Source organism: Triturus cristatus, chromosome 6 (genome assembly GCF_964204655.1).
Source record: "Triturus cristatus chromosome 6, aTriCri1.1, whole genome shotgun sequence".
In the NCBI taxonomy this organism is placed as follows: domain Eukaryota; kingdom Metazoa; phylum Chordata; class Amphibia; order Caudata; family Salamandridae; genus Triturus; species Triturus cristatus.
Window position 1 is genome coordinate 401,713,947 of NC_140589.1, and position 24,373 is coordinate 401,738,319.

At 46.6% G+C, this 24,373-nt stretch overlaps 1 protein-coding gene across 1 annotated transcript in view; it reads left to right on the top strand.

Moving 5' to 3' along the window:
* DLGAP2 (DLG associated protein 2) overlaps window positions 1–24,373 on the top strand; it is a 1,278,043-nt gene that overhangs the window by 284,056 nt on the left and 969,614 nt on the right. The gene's annotated exons all lie outside the window — the stretch shown is intronic.

Below are 24,373 nucleotides of genomic sequence, written 5' to 3' on the forward strand. Positions count from 1 at the left end.
CGACCTGGCAAAATAAACCATTTGTCAGGCCTAGACCACACTTTTTAATTGACATAAGTCACCCTAAGCTAGGACTAAACTGCCCACAAGGCAGGGTGCATTGTTTTTAAAGGGTAAGGACATGTGTTTTTATGTTTTGCATGTTCTGCTAGTCAAAAATAACTACAGTAATTGTTCACCACTGTGAGGCCGGCTTTTCCAATAGGATAACATTGGGTTACCTTTTAACATTTAAGAAGTGCTACCTTTTGATTGGGAACCGGTACAAATGTCATGCTTGGTCTCAAAAGAATTGCAATAAAAGCTTGTTTAATGGTAAAGTCGGATTTTAAGTTAAAATTCTAATAATGACACGTTTTGAAAATTCAAATTGTTTGTCCCAACAATTTGGTGCCTGCAGCCTGTTACCTGCTTCACATGACTCGGTGTAGTTGGCAGATGGATGTTGTGTATTCCTCTCAGAAAGTGAGACAAAGGGGGACTGTATGTTGGCAGGTTGGGCCATACTGACACGGTCGGAGGGGACAAGCTGTTCCCTGCCAAACTTACATTTCAAAGTAACTGCTTCTAGCACACTCACAAAGAACTTGGCACCAGGCTATTGCCACCCCAGCCCCTTTGGATGGTGGGCTGGGGAAGGAAGGAAATATCCAAGTCCAGATGTATGGGAAAGTTCCTCCCACTTTATAAGGTGGCACCAGGCATAAATATTGGACCCTCAGACCTACTCTTCATTACGCTCCTGGACCTGTGGAAGGTTACAGAAGGACTGTCTAGTATTTGAGAGGCCTGTCCTGCTGCTACCAGAGGACTGCTCTGCTACTTGTGGCCTGCCTTGTGCTTCAAAAGACTGCCCTGCTGCTTGCTTGAGGCTACCCTTTCTCTTCAGAGAACTGCCCTGACGCTTGAGGCCTGCCTTGCTGCTTTAAGGTGAGAGACAACCCTCTCCTCAAACCCAGGACTACCAAAGAAACTCCACAGGTCAATTGACTGACCTGCTGTTCTGAGCTACAGGGACACCACAACACTTCAGGGGTTTCCCTGCTACTGCCAAGCTGACCTGCTGCACTGTACCTTCCTGAACCTGCAACTAGACCTGTCAGAGCCCTGATGGTCTCTGCTAGAGGGAGTTCCTGATCCATAAGTAGTGCACCCCTAGGTCCTGGATCCTTGGCTGGCATCAGAGAGAACTCTTCCTGCCCCAAAGGATCCCTCAATACTGATGCGAAGTGACACAAAGCCCTTCAAAGCCTCGTTGCAATGCTGCAACTTTCACCAAAACTAACGCAGTAGGATGCAAAGCCCTGCAAAGCCTTCCCGCATAGCTTCAAGCTTCATTGAAACTGAAGCCAATCGACACCAAGCCCCACAGAGTCTCCCAGCACAGCTGCAGGCTTCATCGCAACTGCTGCGGACTGACACTAAATCCAGCAATGCCTCACCACACAGCTGCCAGCTTTATCAGAACAGACATCGAGCAATGTGAAGCCATGCAAACGCTGACCACACAAACGAATGCTTCATAAGAACTGACGCTGAGCAAAGTAAAGCCTCACCTGCAAAGCCTCATTGTAACCAATGCCGAATGACATGCAGCAGAGCAAAGCAATGATGTGCAAACCTCGTGCCATGGTCACAAGGTACAACTCTCAGCATGCTGAAGTCGGTCCTGATATCGGCCTGCGCTGATTCTCATTCAGTCTGAATTTATGACTTTGTCCCAGATTAGGGATACCTTCCATTGCCGCTTTTCTATAAACCTTTAAAATTCAATATGTCCTGTTATACTGATTATATTTTTCTCATTTTGGTATCAAATTATTTATTAAAACAGAATCAATTTCCCTCAATTTGATTGGGCTTTTTCTTGTGTTGTGCTTTCACTTCATATCCGTTTGTGTGCTGCATAAATACTTAACACATTGCCTTAAATTAAGCTTACCTGCTTTTATGCCAAGCTACTAGAGGATTAAGCACAGGTTATTTAAGTGCAAGGATTGTGGCCCAGATATATCAAAACTTTCAAACAACACAACGCAGCAAGACAGCTTGCTGCGCTGCGTGGAAAGGAGAGGGCAGGAATGTGCCACATTCCTGTCCTCTCCGTGCGCTGGTGCACTTTTGACTGCCTAGCACCAATGCAGGCACTGTTGCATCATGGTGCAAGGGAGCCTGTTTTACAGACAGTATTGTGCACCTCCCTGCACAAAAACAATCCTCTGAGGTGTTTTCTTCTTTCTACATGTGCTGCAGAACATAGAAATAGGAAAAACAAGGAGAAATAAAAATATTTCTCTTCATTATGCTTCCCCTGGGAAAGACTATGACTCATTACAATGCGTACTAATACTACACGTGCCATTACAACGCGGGTATTATTTAGCGTTGTCAATTACAATGACCTACCATTACATCGCATACTTTTACCATGAAAATGCCTTTACCATGCATGCCATTACAACGCAAAGCCATGCATGTTAAAGGTATACTCATGGTAAAAGTATGAAAGGTAAGTTACACTACCCTGCCCAACCATAAACCCTAATGTAGTACCCCTCCATGACCCTTCCCCCAACCCCCATTCCTCTCCCTACCCAAAAACACTACCCTGCATGACCCCCTACACTACCCTAAACCCTAAAACACTACCCTCCCCTGACCCCCAGTCCTCTCCCTTCACTTAAACACTACCCTGCACAACCCCCAGACACTACCCTATATCCTAAAACACTACCCTGCACTACACACACATCCCACCCGACCCCCTTTTACCCTAAAAAAGTAACCCCCACCCCAGGCCCAATCCTCCTTACCTCTCTCTTCTCGTGGTTCCTCTCTCCTCCCGGTTCCTGCTTCCCGTTGGCTATGAGGGGCTTTGCACGTAGTTGTGAGGAATTGGAAGGGCCTCTGTTTCCTCCCAATGAGGTGAATTGCCTTTTTTTTTTACATCGCATGCGTTGTAAAAGCACATGCGATGTAAAAGAAAATGCATAGTAATGGCTACTCATTGTTACATTGCATGCGTTGTAACACTTGCGATGTAATGGCATGCGTGGAAACAGCTGCGTTGTAATGGCTGTTTCCCCCAGGGAAGGCATAGCATTATTTATTTTATTTCAAATTGTTTTTATTGATTTTCCAGAAAGAATAATACAAAATATCACAGTAAAAGTCAAATAAATAATAATAATACTGACAAGGAAAAGTGCAAAAGAAGAAAGGTCCACAAATTATCCAACCTCTATGCATTATGAAATGCAGTTATGTTGGATAAGGCAGTTATGCTGGAGAGGCACAGGTGGTCCATGAATATCACAATCTACAAACGATCTATGCATTCCCAGGTCTAACACTGGGTGGGTGCTTGGGGTCACCCAGGCTTCACCCATGAAATGCCTTCCCACTGCAAAGTAGCGCAACACAGCAACTTGCACTACCTTGCGCTACTTAAAATTTACTGAGCACTGCAGGGCCACACAAGATGGCTTTACATTGCTTGGTAAAGCTGCCTTTAGTGTTGTGTTGCCCTTGTGTTACCCTGCGTGACGCAAGGGCAAAGCAGCTCTATGACAAATATGCCCCTGTGTTTGTTGCTTGAGATGGGTTCACACAACGCTCAACCACAAACCCTATTTCCTACACTCATGAACTCTACTTTCAGGAAAACCAGTCCAACATTCCTTGGTTACATCACAGTTCTCTGTTGCTCTTGAAGGCCCTAGAATGTGTTATACACAAAAATGTGATGGGATGTCCTCACACACCACTAGGTGTCATGCTTCACCATAGGATGAAGCATGTCACATTTTTGTGTATGTCTAGGAGCAGGCTGGTATGACATGAATATGATTCATAATGTGACAGATTAGAATAATTATTAAAAAATCACCTGGGTGGCTTTGTTATGTATAACAGGTTCCGTCTAGAGACCAGCTACCCTTGAGGCACCTTAGCTTCTGGTTCCCCACTGTGAATAATTTCCATGGTTATTGAGATTTGATGTGGCCCTAGAATGCTCATAGCAATCACACACTTATGCAGAAGAGTCCTGTTAAAAATGCTGAAAGCTAATTGTTATGACCTGGAGCAAATGAGCAGACAACACATAGCCTTTTGTCTAAGTCACAGTCTTACCAGGTAGGTTCCAAATACACATAACCTGACCATACACCACCTAGCTTGTTCACCAATGCCATATGTAAAGGCAATGCATTTATTGAAGCATTATGTGGAGGGAATAAGTAAATGCAGATTATGTGTTACATAACATACAACTTTTCTTTTGAATTTAAACATGTCTGACAGTGTAGTTTATTGGCAATTTGTGTGGTTATATTACCAAAGCAATTATGCTGAAACGAAGATGTGTTGCGCCTTTTCTTTTGAATGTGTTTATTAAGGTTTTTATTTGACTCTTACTGTAAAATATTCAATGCATATTCCAGTTTATTTTTATCACGTAGCCTACAATTATGAATGGAAAGAAGAAGATATAATAGCCATTCTTCGAGCAGCATGATACACCCATTTTACATGCTCGAAATGTAGTATTAATTATTTCAATTTATTTTTCATCAATTACACTGAATTTACTTTAAGTACAATGAAATGGTAACATGGTGACTGATCTCAGGATTGCTGATGGAAAGAAAAGATGCTCAAATACAAGAACACATGATAGATGGGATATGCATGGCCGTGTGACACCTTGCACAAAACTGCAGAATTAACTGACCTGAACGAAGGGAGTGAGGATGTCAGAAACCAAGAAACCGCCCTTTCTGGAATGAGTGAAACATGCCAGTGCTGTGCTGTCTGTGTCAGTATTATCTAGTTGCTGAATCATAATATCAGTTGTGATTGAGAGCTCCTGTAGAATCTGTACAGTCAAGAATGGACCTCAGTTCATTGAGGGCAATAACCAAGAGGGATTCGGTGCCAAGGATCCAGTATGACCACAGTTGCCACGGGTCTAAAGATGGTCAGCTTCTCTGGGAAGTCAGAATGCTTGCTGGCTATCCATTATTACTGTAATACCAAATTTTGGAAGGAGTATGATCAGTTGATATCTATTTGCAGAGCCTACAGTGAAGGTTAACTTCTTCAGAAGCAGTGGAGCTACAGACGATCTTGGAATCAAACGATTACTAAAACAAATTTAAAAACACTGGAAAAGTGTTGTTGTGGTATGCTGCACATGTGCATACATTTGGTACTTTTTGTTGTTGTTATGATCCCGTTTTCTAACAATTTCCTTCCAAAAAACAAGGAGGTAATCCAAATAAGCCAATTCTTGAAAATCAAACTATCTTGTCTAGCCCACCAGACTAAATATAAAATGTGCAGCAAGGCCTTCTCCAAATAATGTCTAGAGATCCCTGAAATACAACAGTCCATGCTTGTCTAGAAGCTCCTTGAGCCGTAAACACACAATACTTCCCATGACCTTGCTCTTAATAACTAGAAATCATGTGAAAGCTTGCAATGTATGATTCTTTAAAGTACTCTCAACATACTTGGGCTATTTAGGCACTCCCATAGTGGCAAAAATATGAATAACCATCACTGAAAGAAAAGAATCAGTATCTCTACAAGGACCTTCATTCCAAAGCGGGGCTGCTAGTAAGGACGAACATCCAGGATGATCAGTCTGCATTTTAGGAACTGAGGGCCATATTATCAAGGACGGCGTTAAAATTATCGCCGCTTTAGCATCAGGAAACTGCCGCTAAAGCGACGATAATGGGCTTGATAATATGCCGCAGAGAATGCCTATGTTCTGGTGTGAACCTGGGCTTCTATGGGAATTCACAAGGGTATATTATCAAGCCCATTATCGCCTCTTTAGCGGCAGTTTCCTGACGCTAAAGCGGCAATAATTTTAACGCTGATCTTGATAATATGGCCCTGAGTTCTCTAATCTTTCATTGCTTCTTGGTATCCTATGCTTCTCCTGCTTCCACCGCCCCTTGACCTACCTCTGCCATCCTACTGTGACTTATTATTGGTATAAAGCAGAAGCAGGAAACCTTCAAGGCCTTTGCAAGACTTTTTCTAATCATCATGGCACTAGGGTACTACACGCTGAAGTGCTCACTCTCAATACCATTAACAATACCAGAAGCTATTGAAAACTATTATTGCTAACAAGTCCTTGCATAGAGTGATTGGTTAGACTAAGAAATTAGGCCATAGGTGCCAGAAACTACTCTCAGGGCTAGGAGCGACCCTTGTTTTTTCTGAAATTGTGTATGGCATGCTCACAATTCCAGCACACATAAAAACTGTGATCTATGCTCTATTCCAGTCTTTTGAAGCTACCTATGCAGAACTCTCATGTTGTGATGCCCACTTTTCAAGTGCCCTCAAGTCTGATGATGCATTAAATGCTCCGAAGGGAGATGTCACTTCCAGAGGTTCTACATATTGCTCTCTGTTGCTGATCACTCGACATTCATCGTGCACACCTTGCTCACTTGGGTAAACTCCAAAAAACTCCCCTCTTTAACACCCTTCAACTGTTGTCAGCATCCTGCCATCACAGACTGACGAGGTCTCCACACTCAAAATGCATTAATTAGCTGTGCCTTATCTCACCTAGCCTCAAGTTGCAGTCAGAGCTGCACACTGCATTCAAGGCACTTAGCATGCAAGTCTAAGCAGCAGATAGCAGACAGGAGGCATGAGGCCATAGGAGCAGCACCAGCTCCCAGTTCCAGGTGTACTCAGACTCTGCTGCACGATACATAATATTCACTGTGTTGGTTAGGCTCTGCTATGCAGAATCTCCACATCACAAACAACTCAGCCTCAACAGATGTGCTTCTACATATTAAACCAGTTGATACAGTACTGCAAAGTGATGACAAAAACAATACTTACTATCATGTTTAGACGTTTCTCATCCTTTACTTATTGAGTTACAAATGTATCAGTTCTAAATATAAGTCTAATTGTTCAATAAATCATTCAGAACCGAATAAGAGATAGAGGTGTGTTGGACTTGGCCCTTTTTGCAGGTTTATCCCTGAACTTTTTGCCTTCCTCCTAGTATTTTTTTTTACCTGGTGTTGGTGGTTTTAGGACTCTGGGCAATTTATCACTTCTGTCCAGTGTAAAGTGCACTTGCTGTCTATGGTAAACGTGGTAAGATAGGTCTACACCTGTTTGGCGTATTTAATTTACCTATCAGTCCCTTGCTCAGTGGTATCTCACATACTCGGGGCGAGTAAATTAAATGCTACTGGTGGGCTTGCAGCGCTGCGTGCGCCACCCACCACAGTAACTTTTCAAACCTGTCTCAGGCCTCTGCCATTGCAGGGCCTGTGCGGGCAGTTTACTGCTGCTGTGACGTGGCACCTAAAATGGGTGCCACATCTGTGAATCTCCTTTTACTACATATCAGTCGCCCGTACGGTATGCCCTACCAGGGTGCAATGTAGGTAAAAGCTAGGACCTGTGCCTTAACTGTGTGGCATGTCCTGGTAGTGACAAACAGCCATTTTGGTTTGTCACTACTGTGAGGCTGCCCTCTCATAGGAATGCATTAGGGATTCCCTGACATGTGTTCCGGTGGTAATTCCTGACATGAGAGGAGTAGCGTGGTCAAGTTTGGTATGTTTGGAATAGTGGTAACAAATGCTGTGTAATGGTGTTCCTTGCTTTATTATCACTATTTTAGAAAGGTCACTTTTAGAAGTAGGCATTTCTGTGTCCTATGTGTCTTTGTGCCTGCCTGTTGTGTATTGCATGCATGGCTCTGGAGTGACAGGGGCTGGGGAGATGCAGTGGCTCCAGAGGGGCTGGGTGAGTCAGCGCTAGGCTGAATAGGCCGATTTGCATTTGAAGTAGTGGGAGGAGTAGCACCTGGGCCTGAATAGGACTGTGCCTGCCTTACACATTGCTGGCTCTGCCCCCCAGTGGTGTGTCTGGGGCCAGAGCCTACACTAACAAAGGAGGGTGTTGTGCACTGTAAATAAAAGGTTTAGGTGCCCCCAGAACTAGTTTCGACTAGGCATAGAGCCTTGTGCCACGGGGAGAACAAAGACCTTAGGGGATGGGAGGCCAAACTATCCGCCTATTATCCTGCTGCTGTGCCATATTTACGCCGCGAAATGGTGACTTTCAGCCCCCCGGGATCCCGTGGAGCGGATCGCGCTAAGAGCGACTCGCCTACCTGCCTCCTGAGCGAAGTTGCAGCTTGGCGTCGATCTCGGACTGGCTGTGCCCCGGGTGCCGGCGACGAGCAGGACCTGCTGAGGTGCGGTGACCTCGTTCCCCCATCCTGGGATGCCGCTCGCCCCTTGAGATGAGCCCACGGTGCCGTCTGGGTAGTGCTGTCGCTGGTGTGGTGCTGCGGCGGACTGGGTGTCCCTACCTGAGTCTGTAGCTTTGCGACGCTCCAGGCGATTGAAGGAGGCGGGGCCAGCCTCCTGTACGGCCCGGCGGCTACTTCGAGACAGGTGTCTGGGGGGAAGCGGAGGCCGCACTCTCGGGGTCTCCCTCGAGACTTCAAAGAGACTTTGCAGCGGATGTCGGCTGACCGGGGGCCTGCTGGGAAACTCGGCCGTAATGACACGGGGCGGCCTGCTGGGTGCCGCGGCCCTTGGATCTGCTCTTCATGGTGAGATCGGGCTGACGCAGCTGCGCTCTACATGCTCCTACCAGCGCACGCTGACCGCCTGTGTTCCTAGGGATTGTCAGTGGCGGCATGGACTGTTGGTAAACTGCTGTCGGTTGACCTGGAGGTCTTCTGTGGTCCGAGGCACGGGGATATGCGGGGGCCGCGCCCTTTGAACTGCCTACTGATCGCCTGCGGCGCCACCAGTGAGTGAGTTCTCGTGATCACCGGGGCTCGCTGGGTGGCCCTGCCGCTTGTCCCTGTGGTGCTCTGGTGCGAGTGGTGCCTCCCCCCTTTACTGTTGCTGCAGGTTGCTGTTGCCCCACTGCGTGCTGATCTGTGTTTTATCTGCCCGGCTGCCCCCTGAGGCTGGCTTGCTGTTTGCCTAGAAGGGGGTGCATCCTGCCTCGGCCCCCCGCTGACAAAGATGAACTGGTTATGGATCGCCCAGGTGGGTAAGGGCTGTCGCAGTTGGTGATTTCTATTATAGAGTTGCTCCCTGGGAGAGAGACGATCACCCCACTGTGCACCAGATACTGTGATTGAAGATTGGCTTGGGGGAGTTGAATACTCTTTGAGGTCCCCTGGTACCTCAGTGCCTGACACGCATGGTAGATCCCTTTGGGGCGGCCCCCCCCCCTCCCCTTCTTGGACAAACAGTTGATCTCTACTGGAGGTGGTTGGTGCAAACTCTCTTGCGACACACAAACTGCGGGACTTTTGGAGTGTCGCCATCTTGTGATTGCTGTTGAAACATTGCTGTGGTGCGGCCCTCGCGACATCGGTTGCGAAGGGACATACTTCTTGCTGCCAACCCACCGTTAAAGCTGATACTTACCAGAGTGGTGAGACTCTCACGAAGATACGATGGGACGAACGGATAAAACTCAACCTAAATTGTCGTTCGACCCTAAGCGGCCCAAATCTGGCATTTCTTCTAGCGAAGAGATGTGTGGCTCTCTGCTGGCTCCGAGGTCCGACACCCACCGTGACAAAGTGGTCTAGAGAAATGCATTACTGCTGCACTCAAACTGAAAACTATAGTGAGTTATTACCAGCCCGCAACAGACCTAAAAACTTCTGGGCCCTATACATGACAAGGAAACCCTCTCTTATGACCCCTGGACATGAGGGCGTTGCTTCCCAGACGGGGGCAATCTGCAACAATCAGGACCCTACCACGCGGCGCTAGCCTTATTTATGAAGCTGCTCATTTTATCTCACACACACCTCCTCTCTTGGGCAGAGATATGTTGGATAAGGGGCTACGGCTTGTTTAGTTGGCGGGACCAATCTTGTGTTTGAATTCCTGGCTGCTTTCTCCTTTCCCTTTTTTTTTATAGTATGTGTCTATGATGTATGCTTATAACCTGCTGCACAGGGTTGTCACTACTTGGACCATGTCAATGCCTCTTTTTCATTCTTTGTATTATTTTTTTTGTTTCTTTAAAATTCAAATAAACATATTAATAATAAGAGCTTAGGAGATATAAATATTGGAACTGTGACCCCGTGAAAGGTGTGCTGTTGGTGCCTTACTTGGACTGGAAGGAGCACTCTGCCAGGAGGAACCGCCATGGGAACCACCTGCTGGCCGTTAGGGTCCTACATGCTGGCCTGCCTGTGCCCTGCTCTGTCCGGTGTGCCTGTGGACCCAGCATGGGGGCCTGGCTGGATTCTTCCCTCTACCTTGAGTGGGCTGAGCACCCTTGACCTGGGGAGAGCGCTGCTCAGTCCTGGTGATGTGGACCAGCTGGGTGCTGCTGGGGCTACAGGTGGCATGGGGAGCGGCGTGTTCGGACCCTCTACTGCTGCAGGGCATGTGAAGGAGCGTGTGGAGCCCTTTGTGCATTGTACTTGCACTCACGAGTGCTGTGCCCTTCAAAAATCAGCCCCCAAAACCAGAAGCCAGGCAGAGCCAGACTGTGGATGGAGAGTGGAAGCCAGGCGAAGGATGAGCATGGTGGAAGGCGCGGCTCTCGCAAGGAGGAGAGACACCATCGAGCCAACCTTCAGGCGGAAACCCACCCCGCATTGCTGTGTCTGGTGGTGACCAACAAAGACTGTGGGTGCCTACCCCATGTTTGTGGGCATCCAGGGCCCCAGAGAGGAAGTTAGGCGGTTGCAGCCTGGTTGGGGGCAGGCCGGAGGGCATGTGGCTGGAGCCAAAGTCAGGTAGTCCTGTGCCTGGACCAAGGCAGGGCTCCGGTAATGCTGAGGAGAGACCCGCATCCAGCCAAAGACAAAGACGGAGCCTCGCAGGCTCACCGGACCCCGTGGGAGAGGCCCGGAGCCTTGTGGACTCTCTGCAGGCTGCAGCCTTTCTGTGTGCAGATTGGCTCTACGGAATGAGAGAAGCCCCAGTGAGTGGGGCTTGGGAGGCAAACTGTTAGTGCCCACTTGTTGCAACGTAATGCCTGACATGGGGCAGGACTTCCGCCTCACCGGGGAAGCCCCGCGTCCACGGAAGCGCCGGGAAAGCCGTCTAGAGCCTCGTGGGCTCCCCTGCAAAGTCCCGGGTCCACGTAGAGGGACCAGGTGAAGGTAAAGTGCAGGGGGAGCCTCGCGTGCTCCTCTGGAGCACGAGAGACATCCCAGTCCCAGCAGAGAGCCCGGTGAGTGGAGATGGCTGGGGGGAGGCGAGATCGAGGCACAAGTGCCGGTACCTATCTTCTGAGCGACCCTGCCTGACCGTGGGCCGCTCCAACGTGGGCCACATTGTTTTAGGGCCCCTATGGGGGTCCAGAGGGCCCAGGGGTGCCAGTGTCCTTTGTTTGGCGATTTTCCCAGCTGCCTCACCGGACAGTGGGCAGCTGCAACAATACGGGTAGATTTGTTTGGCAGAGCCCTAGAGCAGGGCCCCCTTAGTTTTTACTCAGTTGCGCCGCCATAGCGGGCAACTGCAACATGTTGGGCATATTTGTCTCAGAGAGTCCCAGTGGGGACCCACCCAGATGGCACAGTGAGGGCCCAGGCCTACAATTCATCACAGCTGCACCGCAATTAGCGGCAGCTGCAACGTTTAGGCTGACATTTCTTTGAGGTCATTTTTAGTGAGACAGGAGTGAGGTACACTCCTGTGCCCCAGCGCTATTGCGCGCTTTTGGATGTTGCTGCATTGGCAGCCGCCCTGACACTTTTGGACAAGGGGCATTTGAGCCCTCTGAGAAGCCCAGTTGGCCAGGGGGACTGTTAGTTTGATAGGGCGCCAGGCCCTACTGTGATTTATGTGGTGTTAGGAAATGTGATTCATGTACTGTGATTTATGCACCCTGTGTTATGCCTCTAAATGTGGTTTACGTATGAGGTTATTTGCATACTGTGGTTTATGCTTGTGAGGTTGTCCTCTACTGTGGTTTATGCCCATAATGTGAGTTATGTTAGGAGGTTACGGTCTAATATGTTTAGGCTTATTTGGTTGGTGCAGAATATATTTCACGCCTAATGTGATACTGTGCATAATATGGTTTATGTTGCAGGATGATGCTGAGTACAGTGTTTGCCAGTAATTACTGGTTGGGTTCTACGTTTACTATATGTTCTACATTTACTATGTTCACTATGTGATGGTTCTGACAGTGGTCCGATTGGCCCTGTTATGTGTATATAATCTCCTGTAAATATTGCCTAGTGCCAGGTGGCACAGTGTATATTGTGTGATTACTATCCTAATGCGTTTTATGATAATACAAAGGCTATTTTTGATATAACCTTGTGTGGAGTTCCTTTTGTGGTGTGCCTAGAATGTTTTTGCTGTGTGTGTTGCGCAAACGTTTTACACATTGCCTCCGGGATAAGCCTGACTGCTCGTGCCAAGCTAAACATTGGGTGAGCAGGGGTTATCTTTGGCATGTAACTCCCTTGCCCTGACTAGAGTGGTGATTTCTGCCTGGCTTTGGCGCAAGCCTTAGCCAACCAGAAATACCATTTCTTTTTTTTTTGGGAATAACATTTTATTAAGTTTGCCAAGTACACAGATATATTCACATTTATGTCTGCAGCACCATAGAACACTTTTTTAAAAACATATACATATGATTGCATTCACAATGTCAACGCTTCTCTGAGTTCTCTCCGTCTTAATGTCAGGTCTGCCAGCGGGGATGTGCATAGGGACCCTCTATAACTATTCCACGCCTTCCATTTCCTTTCCCACTTTTTAGGGCACCCTCTAATAATGAACACTTCTTTTTCAGCTATCGTGCATCTGTCGAGCTCCTGTACCCATATTCGTAGGGATGGTGCCCCCGCCGCCCCACAGTGGCGTGCTATCTCCCGTTTGATCAAAGTGAAGCCTAGCGTCACCATCTGCTGTTCGATCTTGGTAAGGTCTGTAGCTTCCCATATATTAAGTAGGCCTACCTGAGGCGTGAGGGTCAGAGTTTTCCCCAACACGGTTTGAAGCTTGGTCGTAGCCCCCTCCCATATCGGTTTGATCGCAGGGCATTCCCATATCATATGGTAGAACGTGGCCGCCTGCCGACATCCCCTGATACACAGTGAATCTTCCCTGGCACCCATTCTTGCTAGGACCACTCCAGTCATATAGGACCTATGCAGAATCCGTAGTTGGATCAGTCGGTATCTGAGGGTGATCGCCGCCCGCCTAGGTGACATCAGTGCCTCCCTCCAGTCCTCTTCTTCCAGGGGTCCTATGTCCTTCTGCCACTTTTCTCCAAGCCCCTCGAATGCATCAGGGAGGTTATTGCAGAGCTTTTTATATGACAGGGAGATGGCCTTCGACTGCAGTGGGCCATCTAAGAGTCTGTCCTCTAGGGGTGACACGTCTGGAATGTTATGTAAGTCAGTAAACGCCATCCGGAGGGCATGTCGAACCTGAAGGTAGCGAAATAGTTCACCTTGCGCCATATGGTAGGTTCCCTTCAGTTCCTCAAAACTGAGGATGGCACCCTTTTTTATCATATCACCAAACTTTGAGATGCCAATCAGGTCCCATTTGTCGAACCCTGGCTGGAAACAGAGGGTACCGAGTCCTTGGGTCTGCCACAGTGGCGCCGCTTTTGTGAGCGTATTCGCCCATCCCAGGTGGGAATTCGCCCGACGCCAAATGCTGATTGTATGGGCCATTGGGCCTATAAATGCCTGTGTCCTGCCCTTGGAGTACAATGCTCCCAGATATCCTGCACGTCCTGTTTGGTATTTATCTAATGTGAACGCCGGGTCATGGGGGGGTCGGTACATCCAGTGATTTACCACCACCAGCTGCGAGGCCCAATAATATAACTTCAGGTCCGGCAGGGCTATACCGCCATCGTACCACCCTCTGGTAAGTTTCCCCATCGATATCCTGGGGGCCCCTCCGTTCCACAGTAACGTACAAACCTCACCCTCTACCGCAGTAAAATAAGCATCTGGAACTTTATTTGGGCAGTTTTGAAGGATGTACAAGAATCGCGGGAGAGCAAGCATTTTGAAGAGGGCTGCTCGGCCCACCAGGGAGAGCGGCAGGGACCGCCAATGTTCGACATCAGACTTCAGCTGGGCCAGCGGGGGGGCCAGATTGTGGCTATAAAACAGAGCCGGGCTTGCCGTAACGTATACTCCCAAGTATCGAAATCCATCTTCTGCCACCTCCAGCTTACAGTCAACCGGTAGGGGAGGGACCCTCCCATGGAGCATATACAGTATGGATTTGTTCCAGTTGATGGTGTATCCGGAATACAGAAATCCCATTTCTAACATCTACCTTAATCACAAAAGGCAACTTCTTTTTAAAAACAACTTCATTATCAACAGACACCTTTTGTGGTTTGAGACACGCCATTGTTTAAAATCACAAATAAAACTCCAGAAGTGCATCTGAAACAATGTCAGTCTCTCTATCTAAATAGTTAAAACAATTCAAGCTTCTCTCACATGCCATTCCTACTCGAGGAAACCTAAACCTTTACAACATTTTGCTGGAGGGCAAAAAAGAGAGAGAGAGCAATAGAGACAGACAGAGAGATAGAGGGAGTGCGAATTGTGACTCTGTCAGAGGCTTTCCACCTGACACTGAGTTTCCCTCCGACGTCGTATTACGATGACGGTGGTTGCAGGGAAACCCGTGGGGAGATTCCTGTCCTCTTCTGATGGGCTCAAAGAGCCCGTTCGGAGAGAAGCAGAATACTAATACCATGAATGATGGCGGAGCCAGCCTAGGCTCCGTTGTCAGGATTACAATGTCGGTTTCCAAAAGCCTTTCCATGTCAGCCTTTCCAACATGGAAAGGCTATCAGAAACTGACTTTGGGGCCCCTAGAAAGGCCACCTTCCCCGCTGGCCCTCTGCTAAGGGCCTGGGGAGCACCAAAGGTACCCCGCTAAACATCCCCGCACCGGTGTAGGGATGTTTCCAAACATTCATTTTACTATGGCAGCTTCTGCTGTGGGCTTTTTCCACCTGCTGCACAAGCTGCTATAGTAAAAAGGATGTTTTTAACCGCCCTATGGGTGGTTGTACCCTAATACTGAGGTCGGTACCGCCAACCTAAGCTTGGGCAGTTCCAGACCGCTATGTCATCCCAACATCCTAATGAGCCCTTATGTGAGATTTATACCACACCTCTATAGTTTGCATGATTTGGGGAATTTCACACTGTAATATTCTTCTTGGAATGTCCTTCTATAAGTTCAGAGCCAGTGATTTTGTGAACATGAGCAAATGAGTGATCTCAAAACTCTACACATGTGCCTACCACATTTGTAGGTAGGTGTTTGTTTCAGCAACATGCTTCCTTAACAGACTTCTGATTTTTTGGCAATGATGAGCATACTGTGTTGTCAGTAGTAACGCAGATATGCTGTTTTACTCATTTTGAATCTTTTTCCTGTGAACATAGAAGAAGCTATCCTGGTCAAGGATTGTAAAGTTTCTTCTGCACATGAGCAAACAATGAGTGCTGGCTCATTATTTGGAATACTGGTAAGTATAGATTATTGTAAAAGGGTGTGGAATTTTGTTGCATGATTCTTGTTCAGCTAAACTACAATCATGGTTTCCCATGGTCTACGGCATAGTCAAGATTGATTAGAACAATTTTAATAAACCGTCTTACAATGGAGTTTCTGACATAAGAACTGACATGTGACACAGTACTCCCTGGATCATCATTAGGTAAGCCTGACATTTGCAACAGAACCACTCATAGATGGTAACTCTTCTATTCATTGTTAAGGTCCAAGATAAGCCTCTGAAGTATTAAAGGGATGGCAGGTTGATAAATGATACATAATGATAAGGGCAAACACCTGAAAGAAAGACTTCAAATGTCGTGGCTGGCAACCTTTGAAAGTGGTGGGGTGAGCAAAGTGCCCCCCCCCACTTCCCTAAAAAAACAGAATAAATCACGCCCTCCCTCCAAAAGCCCATTATTAAACACCCCCTCCCAAAAGCCCCAAATAATACACTCCCTCCCTTCAAAAGCCTATACAAAGCAAACCATACCTTCAACCCAAATAACACTTACATTTAAAATAAATAAAAGTGAAATAAACGGTCCTTATCGACTGCCACGGGTTGTCCAGTCCTCCTCTCTCAAACTGCAGTCGGCTGTGAAGCTCCCCTAACCAATCTTGGCACTGCTCTAATGCTGCATGCAAGAATCACCAGGATTAATGGAGCGGGTTGGTCAGACACTCCTTTAGGCCCTGGAGACCTATGCTTACTCTCCACTCAGCTGTCTAAGACAGCTGAGTGGAGAGCTGCAAAATGCACATATCAGACTGGCTGTCGTAAATGACATGCGCACTTTGGAGCATTTGGCTAGCTCTCCAATCCTCTATGTTGCCAACCGGCAGCTGAGGACATTCCCCTTCCTTGGCTCAGGGCTCAGCGAGTGGTGCACACATTTGAAAAATAAAATGGCAATGAAATAATTTATTTCATTGCCATTTTATATTTTCACGGGCAGCTTTCAGCAGTTGGGGGGTGACACTCCCCCACCCTATTGAAGAAACTGCTGCTGCTGCTGCTGCTGATACTCAAAATACACTATGGTAACCGTGGTTGACTTTGCTACTGTGGTGATTCAACATATCTTTGGGAGAAGTGATGATTTACTTTGACCACCATGTGGAGTTCACATGACTGTTTCCTAATCAGAGATGTTTGAAGTCTCGAGCAAAGTGGGCACTCTAGGATTCAGTGACTTTAATATATTATACACTTGTGTGTTGTGCAATATCACTTTTCACAGTAGCATGCAATTATTTGCTTTTCTGTGTATACCAGTGATATCAGTATTGTTTGTATCTTAATTTATTATCATTGATTTCAACATTTTATTTCTGTCCTGTATGTTTGCCTTTAATTTTCATGTTGACTACAAGTCCTCTTTCCAAGTGACAACTGTAAAACTGATCAACATTAATTATTTAGTACCATTGACTGCATGATGTATGAATGACGGGGACCAACCTTTACAACGCAACTTTTACAACGCACTACACTTACAACGCAATTTTTACAACGCAACATCCACTACAACGCATTCCATTACATCGCATGACACTACAACGCATTTTTAAAAACTACCTTTACAACGCATTCCATTAAATCGCATACTACCTTTACAACGCATACCATTACAACGCATAATATTACACTACACTATCCAACACTTACCCTACTGTTGCACCCCCTGGAGTTAGAATAGTAATTTTTACCCCTATACTATCCAACACTTACCCTACTGTTGCACCCCCTGGAGTTAGAATAGTAATTTTTACCCCTATACTATCCAACACTTACCCTACTGTTGCACCCCCTGGAGTAAGAATAGTAATTTTTACCCCTATACTATCCAACACTTACTCTACTGTTGCACCCCCTGGAGTTAGAATAGTAATTTTTACCCCTATACTATCCAACACTTACCATACTGTTGCACCCCCTGGAGTAAGAATAGTAATTTTTACCCCTATACTATCCAATACTTACCTTAAATGCAATGTAATATTATGCGTTGTAATGGTATGCGTTGTAAAGGTAGTATGCGATGTAATGGAATGCGTTGTAAAGGTATATTTTAAAAATGTGTTGTAGTGTCATGCGATGTAATGGAATGCGTTGTAGTGGATGTTGCGTTGTAAAAATTGCGTTGTAAGTGCATGCGTTGTAAAAGTATGCGTTGTAACGTCATACATCCATGAATGACTGCATGGAGTGTGCCCATAAGAAATGAGGGATCTAGGTCCTGAGGAATGCCACGGACCTGTCATAGGGCCACTTGGCAAAAACAAGTTGACCATTTGAGTGAAGGAGCACTAGTTCCTATTTGGCAGCATGCAATTAAACCATCTCCTTAATACTCAGGGAATAAATTGAATTTTTGGGATATCCAGGAGATTTTTATCACATCTTGTGGCATCCCTCTGTTTCTACCTACTATTTTGAGACCCTGACAAGTGTTTTTCTGACACAGGGAAGCCGGCTCACCATTACAAACATTTTTGGTGAGCAAGAAAGCCTGATGACGAAGCATGACACCCGGGTGGGAGTGAGCGGGCTTACCTTACATTTTTTTAATATTCATCAGTAGCTGACACACGTGACTTTTAGAATTTGTGGCCATTCCAAGGATAAACGGTCCAGGGTCTGATTGATTACTTACTAGACGGTTTTCTCTTTTTGTAATTGCAAAGTAAGTGATTGCCCTGGGTCCCCCCTTAACAAGGGGCCTCCTGGGAACATGAACTTTCTCTGTATGAGACTCTCTGTGTATTCTATTCCCTTTCTAGACCTCTCTGTCTACCTATCTCAATCCTCTGATTTTGTCTCTCTACTCCATGCCATCTTTAGGATTTTGGGGCCCAGGTAAAATATATTTAAACTGTTGTGGGTGACCTTGTTAAACATTAACACATATTTTAATATTATTTGGCTTCCTGGGGGCTAGAGTTAACAAGAAATCGGTAGTCAAATAAAAAATGTCCTTTACAGGGGGCTATAAATTATGTATTGTCCTGGTCCCCGAAAAGATGGCACTGTGTCTGAAGTCTCTGGGGCAGAAAAGGATGTTGGGCGGTCTTTGGGCAAAATAGAACAAATTGCCGAACACTAGGCACATCTCTACACAAAAGGACTGACACTGAAGAGCTAGAAGGGAGCTACTTGTTGAAAACAAACTGCTATAGTATTAGATATTATGCAATAATCATCTTATGATGAAACATAGCTCCCATTATTCCCATTACCATACGAGTCGATTCCTTTTTGTTTGAGGCTTTATTTTGCAAATACAGTATATATCAAACTGGGTATTTCATAGCTATTCTGAGATAAAAAGAATATGTCGTGTCGAAATTTGTAAGAATACAGTTTATGCAATTTTCATCATTTGCAAAACCAGATAATTCATATGGTGCCTTATTCAGACTTTTTATGCACCATATTGTCAAAACGCCTGATTAAAATCCAGTTTTTAGGGTGGGAGGGTTGCTGCTCAATTTGTTGTCCCCTGACATGCATGCTTCTTAGTGTCAGCAAATTAGCCAAACAAAGCTGTGCTGTGGTAGAGAAAGCAGAACAACTAAAATTACCATGTGTGCAGAAAGGCAAGAAAGTGTAGAGGAGCCGTCGAAGGGGGATAAAATAAGCGTGTTTATTGAGACAGTGACTATAGCAGCATAGAGTTACAACTACTGCTACCTTCAGTGGTAAGGAAACTCGAGGCCTTTTCACCTGTCAGCTCAGGAAATGAAGTCCTCCTCATTTAAAAACATTTCCCCGAACAGCAGGGAGTGTGCGATGTTTCTTCCTTGCACCTGTGATGAGCCGCAGGCCGAAGCGTTTCTACTATTCCTCGCAGCATTTGTGGGAGGCTGTGAATTATGAATGCAGCAGTCACGCGGCTACCTTTTGACCATCCTGCTCCTGTTCTTCAGATTATATGTCCCATTCCTGGTGGTGCTAAGAGAGGTGTGGAATGGAAACCTCTGAGGTAAGGGAGTATATATATTATACATCGTCCTTCGTAACACAAACTGTAGAATAGCATTTGCAGCTGCATAATTAGCTTTAAAGGCGCAATTTCCACTAGCATCGGTTCCAGAAGTGGGGGGACCTCCCTCATTATTTCCAACTTGTCCTTTACTTCTTACATTGTGGGCTTCTTCATTAATGTACTTATGTCGGTGCGGTCTGTGATGACAATGAGGTTCTTAGAGTGGATCTGTAATGTTCTCTGAAAAGATGTGGCCTGTTACCATGGGAACGGTAGAGTCGTGGCCCAGCAATGTTTTATATACGTCAATGGCTGGAAATTATGAAAGGTCGCATATTATTACAATAATATTGTTAGACTCCAGGCTTTTATACCGCACATACTATACAGTGATGACTCCTCCATACGTCTCAGTTGTGTGCAGTGTTCTCCCGCTTGTAGTGTGCATGTTTACCACAGGTGAGTTATACAGAGGGAAGCCTAGAAATGTTGTACCTGAAAATGCATTCCGAATTCAGTTACTTTTGGTTGAATCTGATTTGACTGCCCAAAAAAAAATAGGTGGGCTCAGCTTGATATGCTCAAAGCAGCTTTGAGAACGGATTTAAAATGTCTTCTATAGGTTAAACATAGTTTCAAGCTTCTCCACGAATTGCAGGTGGCTGTGTGTGTAGGCTACTAAAGTTAACAAAAGGAGGAAGCTATTTCAAATAACTTTATTTGCACTCGCACGTTGTCTGATTACATCTGAGATCATCTTACACCACGCACCCCTTTCCAAACACAGTCTTCTTTCCCCATCCCATAACGCACATTCCGAACAAAGAGGCATGGATATCCCACATTCCATTACAGATTCGCAGGTATCGGTAGTCCCCTCAACACGAATACACAAAGACAACAGCACCGCACCCTTTGCAGAAATAATTAAACCAACTGGAACTCCATTCATCTCTAAAACGTCCAGTCCTCCATAGCTTGTCCTTCTAAGATGTCCAATGCGTACGGTACAATCAATTCCACTCTGTGTATCAGCGTCTTCCAAAACAGCATATAACACCTATTTTAAATTAAAAACTGTATCGTAAGGCCTGCATTTTCTGAGTACCTACATTTACAAACGTGTAGTATCCCCGTGGACAAAGGAGACACGGGCACAGGGTTCTTGCTGGTCAGCTCCTTTATTGTGTCTATCCTCTTCCAGGGCTAACGGCTAACTGCCGTCCCTAGCCCTCCGCTCCTCCCTTTCCGCCCGCCCTGGTCCCCACTCAGGCCGGTCCTAGTGCCTGACCTGTTTGGTCATCGTGCACTGTTACATCGGCGTCATTACATCTCCCCCCTCTGTAATTAAGAAAAACAGAATATGACCAACATAGCAGCTGTCTCTTTAAAGTTCCTCAATAAGGCGAGACGGTTTTGTGATGGCCCGTCTGGGGCGTGCCTGGAGTTCAGGATTGTCACGCTCGTTCTCGTCGGCCATTTCCATCAATGCCTGACTGTGGTGCGGCAGTGTCTCTGGTTCTCTCTTCTCTATTTTCAGTTCAGTCAGTAGTTCCTTAATGTTGGGTCCGCACTTTTTAAAATACGTCACGTTCCTGGTGAGTCTTCTTCCGTCGGTCTCTGCAATGATCATAGTTCCTTTTTGTTGTATCACTTTCAGCGGAACCTCATGATACTTGCTATCAGTCTTCCGGGGCTGCTCTTGTCGTGCCAGCACCCAGTCTCCTTCTTGTATTTGAGGGGATGTGGCACGTCGCTGTTCATCCGCATAGTCCTTCATCTTTTCTTTCTTTATCTTGTCTCTGGCTGCCATCTCCTCATGGTCAGAGTCTGGGTACTGTTCGTTCACTGCCATCGTCATCATCGGTAGTCTGGTGCGCACTGGGCGTCCCAGCATGAGAGTGGCAGGACATTTGCCTGTGGTGGAATGAGGCGTGTTTCGGTATGCTCACAGTACCTCGTTGAGTGCCATCTAAGAGCTCTTTCCGGTGAGTTCTGCTTGCTGAATGGCTTTCTTGATTGTAGACATGAAGCGTTCAACCATTCCGTTGGCCTGAGGCCATAATGGTGTGATCTTGCGGTGCTTGAAGTTGAGGTGTTGAGCAAAAGCGGCAAAGTCGTGGCAGTTGAATGGTGGCACGTTATCTGACTTCACCACTAGGGGAATTCCCCATGCTCAATGACCTCCTCCAGTATCGTATGGTACTCAATGCTTTCGTGGATGAGCACAGTTGTGCGATGGGGAATCTGGAGTACTCGTCCATGATGACCAGGACATATTGGTCCGATTTTATTGGCCCAAAGAAGTCAATGGCAATGTGTTGCCAGACACCCTCCGGTAGTCGAGACATTTATAGCGGTGCAGGGGGATCCGGACGGCTCACCAGTTGACATTGCGGGCAATCTTTCAGGGTTGTCTCTACCATCAGGTCTAGTGTTGGGAACCAGACTCTTTCACGGAGTGCTCTTTTTGTGGCTACTATGCCCCGGTGCCCTTCATGCGCTAAATTGATGACCCCTTGTCTGAGTTGTCGTGGGACCACTATTCTGGTGTCTCGTAAGACGAGACCATTTGTTGCTATTGACAGTTCGTCGTGGACATGTTTGAATGCCGCCATTTCTTGGTCGTTTTGTTCACTGCTTTGCGTGTATCTCCAGCTGTTGGTTTGAATCCGACGTTTCACCTCTTGCAGGGTGGCATCTATTTGCGTCGTTTCACAAATGGCTTGCAGTGGAACAGCTGGAGGTCTCGCTTGGTCTACTACGAAGTGAATGTATTCATCCGCAATTGATTGTTCTGATTTGCTGGATCTGATGGGGTGCCGGGACATGTAGTCTGCGGGGTTTGCAGCTTTTCCTGGCTTGTGAATGATGGTGTAGGTGTATTCCTGGAGTCGGAGGCCCCATCGCTCTATTCTTGGTGGCATTTTTGCTCGTGGGTTTCCAAAAATGTTGGTCAAGGCTTGATGGTCAGTCACTAGTGTAAAGTGTTTACCAAAGATGAAGATGTGAAAGTGTTCACACGCCCAAGCAACAGCCAGGCTTTCTTTTTCTGGCTGTGAATACGCTCTCTCCGTGTCTGTTAGACTTCTGCTGGCGTACGCTACTATGTGTCGCTGATCTTCTTCTCTCTCATATTGTGCTAGGATGGCTCCTAGTCCTACGGGGCTGGCGTCCACTGTTATCTCTGTTTTCTTTTTCGGGTTGAAGTAAGCCAAATTTTTGGCCGACTCTACAGTTCTTTGATCTCTCTGAACGCCCCTTCACATTGGGTGGACCATTGAAAAGGTTGTCCTTGCTTGGTGAGCATCCTCAGAGGGTAACTTAACGTGGCGTAGTCAGGTATATATCTGGAGCAGTAGCTGGCCATGCCCATGAATAATCGTACATCGCCCACGTCGTCTGGGCTTGGTGTGTTGTTTAGCGCTGCTACCTTGTCTGGGTCTGGTTTCATGCCACTTCCAGAGAATATGTGGCCGAAAAATTTCAGCGTCGGTTTGTGAAATTCACACTTGTCTCTGTTGAGTGTGAGATTGGCTTCCATGAGTGCATGACAGACCTGATCTAGTGCTTTGTCGTGTTCTTGAGTCGGTGCTCCATATACGAGGATGTCATCGCTGTAGTTTAGGACATGTGGACTGTGATGTATTGTTCTCCTGATTGCCTCTTGGAATATTTCCGCTGCTGATGACACTCCGAAACGTAGTCTTTTATACCTGAATAGCCCGAGGTGTGTCGAGAATGTCGTGATATATCTTTACCTTTCATGCAATTCTAGCTGGTGGTATCCTTTGTTGAAGTCTAGTTTTGAAAATATCTTGGCTCCGTTGAGTGACGTGATCATGTCACTGATGTGAGGGCCTGGATGTCTCTCTCTCTCTATCGCCATGTTGGGTGCCCTCATATCCACACATAGGCGGACTCGGCTGGTTTCCCCTTTCTTCAGGACTACCACCACCGGGGAGACCTATGGCGTTGGTCCATCTGTTCTTTCTATGATATCTGCTTCCAGTAGATCTTGGAGCTCCTTCTCCATGGCTTCTTGCAGGTGAAACGGGATTTTCCGGTGATGCTGTGCTACCGGTGTGACTTGTTCGTTTATGTGTAGTCTTATTTGGCAGTCCTTCATTTTTCCCAGGCCGTGAAAGAGCTTGGGGAATTTTTGGATGATAGCTGGTTTGTCAGCCACTTGGTATAAGATGTCAACTAGTTTCATCATTCTGCGGTGGCCAGGCTCAGGAGGCAGTCAGCCTCAGGCCCCTCGATGACATGGATGTAGGCTGATATTGTGCGATCTTGGTTAGACAGTTCGGTTGCAAATTTCCCAAGACACGTTAGTGGCTTTTTGGACATCCATGTGTATACTCGTACATGTGCGTTATCCAGCTTGGGGGGTGACTTCATTCGTTGGTATTCCGTTACGGGCAAGTAGTTTAGTGATGCCCCACTGTCTAGCACGAACTTTGTGGGGTGAGTACCAATTCTGATGTCCAATCGTGGGTACTCTTTCAGCCGATCAGGGTCGGCTACACTATAGATATATTCCTTTCGGTCTTGAGAGATGGGTGATGTGGATCGGGATTCCCTTGATGACGACTGTCAAGATTGATATGTCCTGCAAGAGTGGCAGCTGGATTGTGACGACCCAGTGGATGAGTCTCGTCTATCCTGGACTGCTCTGACATGGTGACGACGGCTTGAGGGCTGATGTTGCCGGGCCTCCCCTGTTGATCACCTTTGGGTATCGCCCCGCACATGCTTTCAAAGTGGTTGTCTCTACCACACTTCCGGCATTGTTGTCCTAGTGCT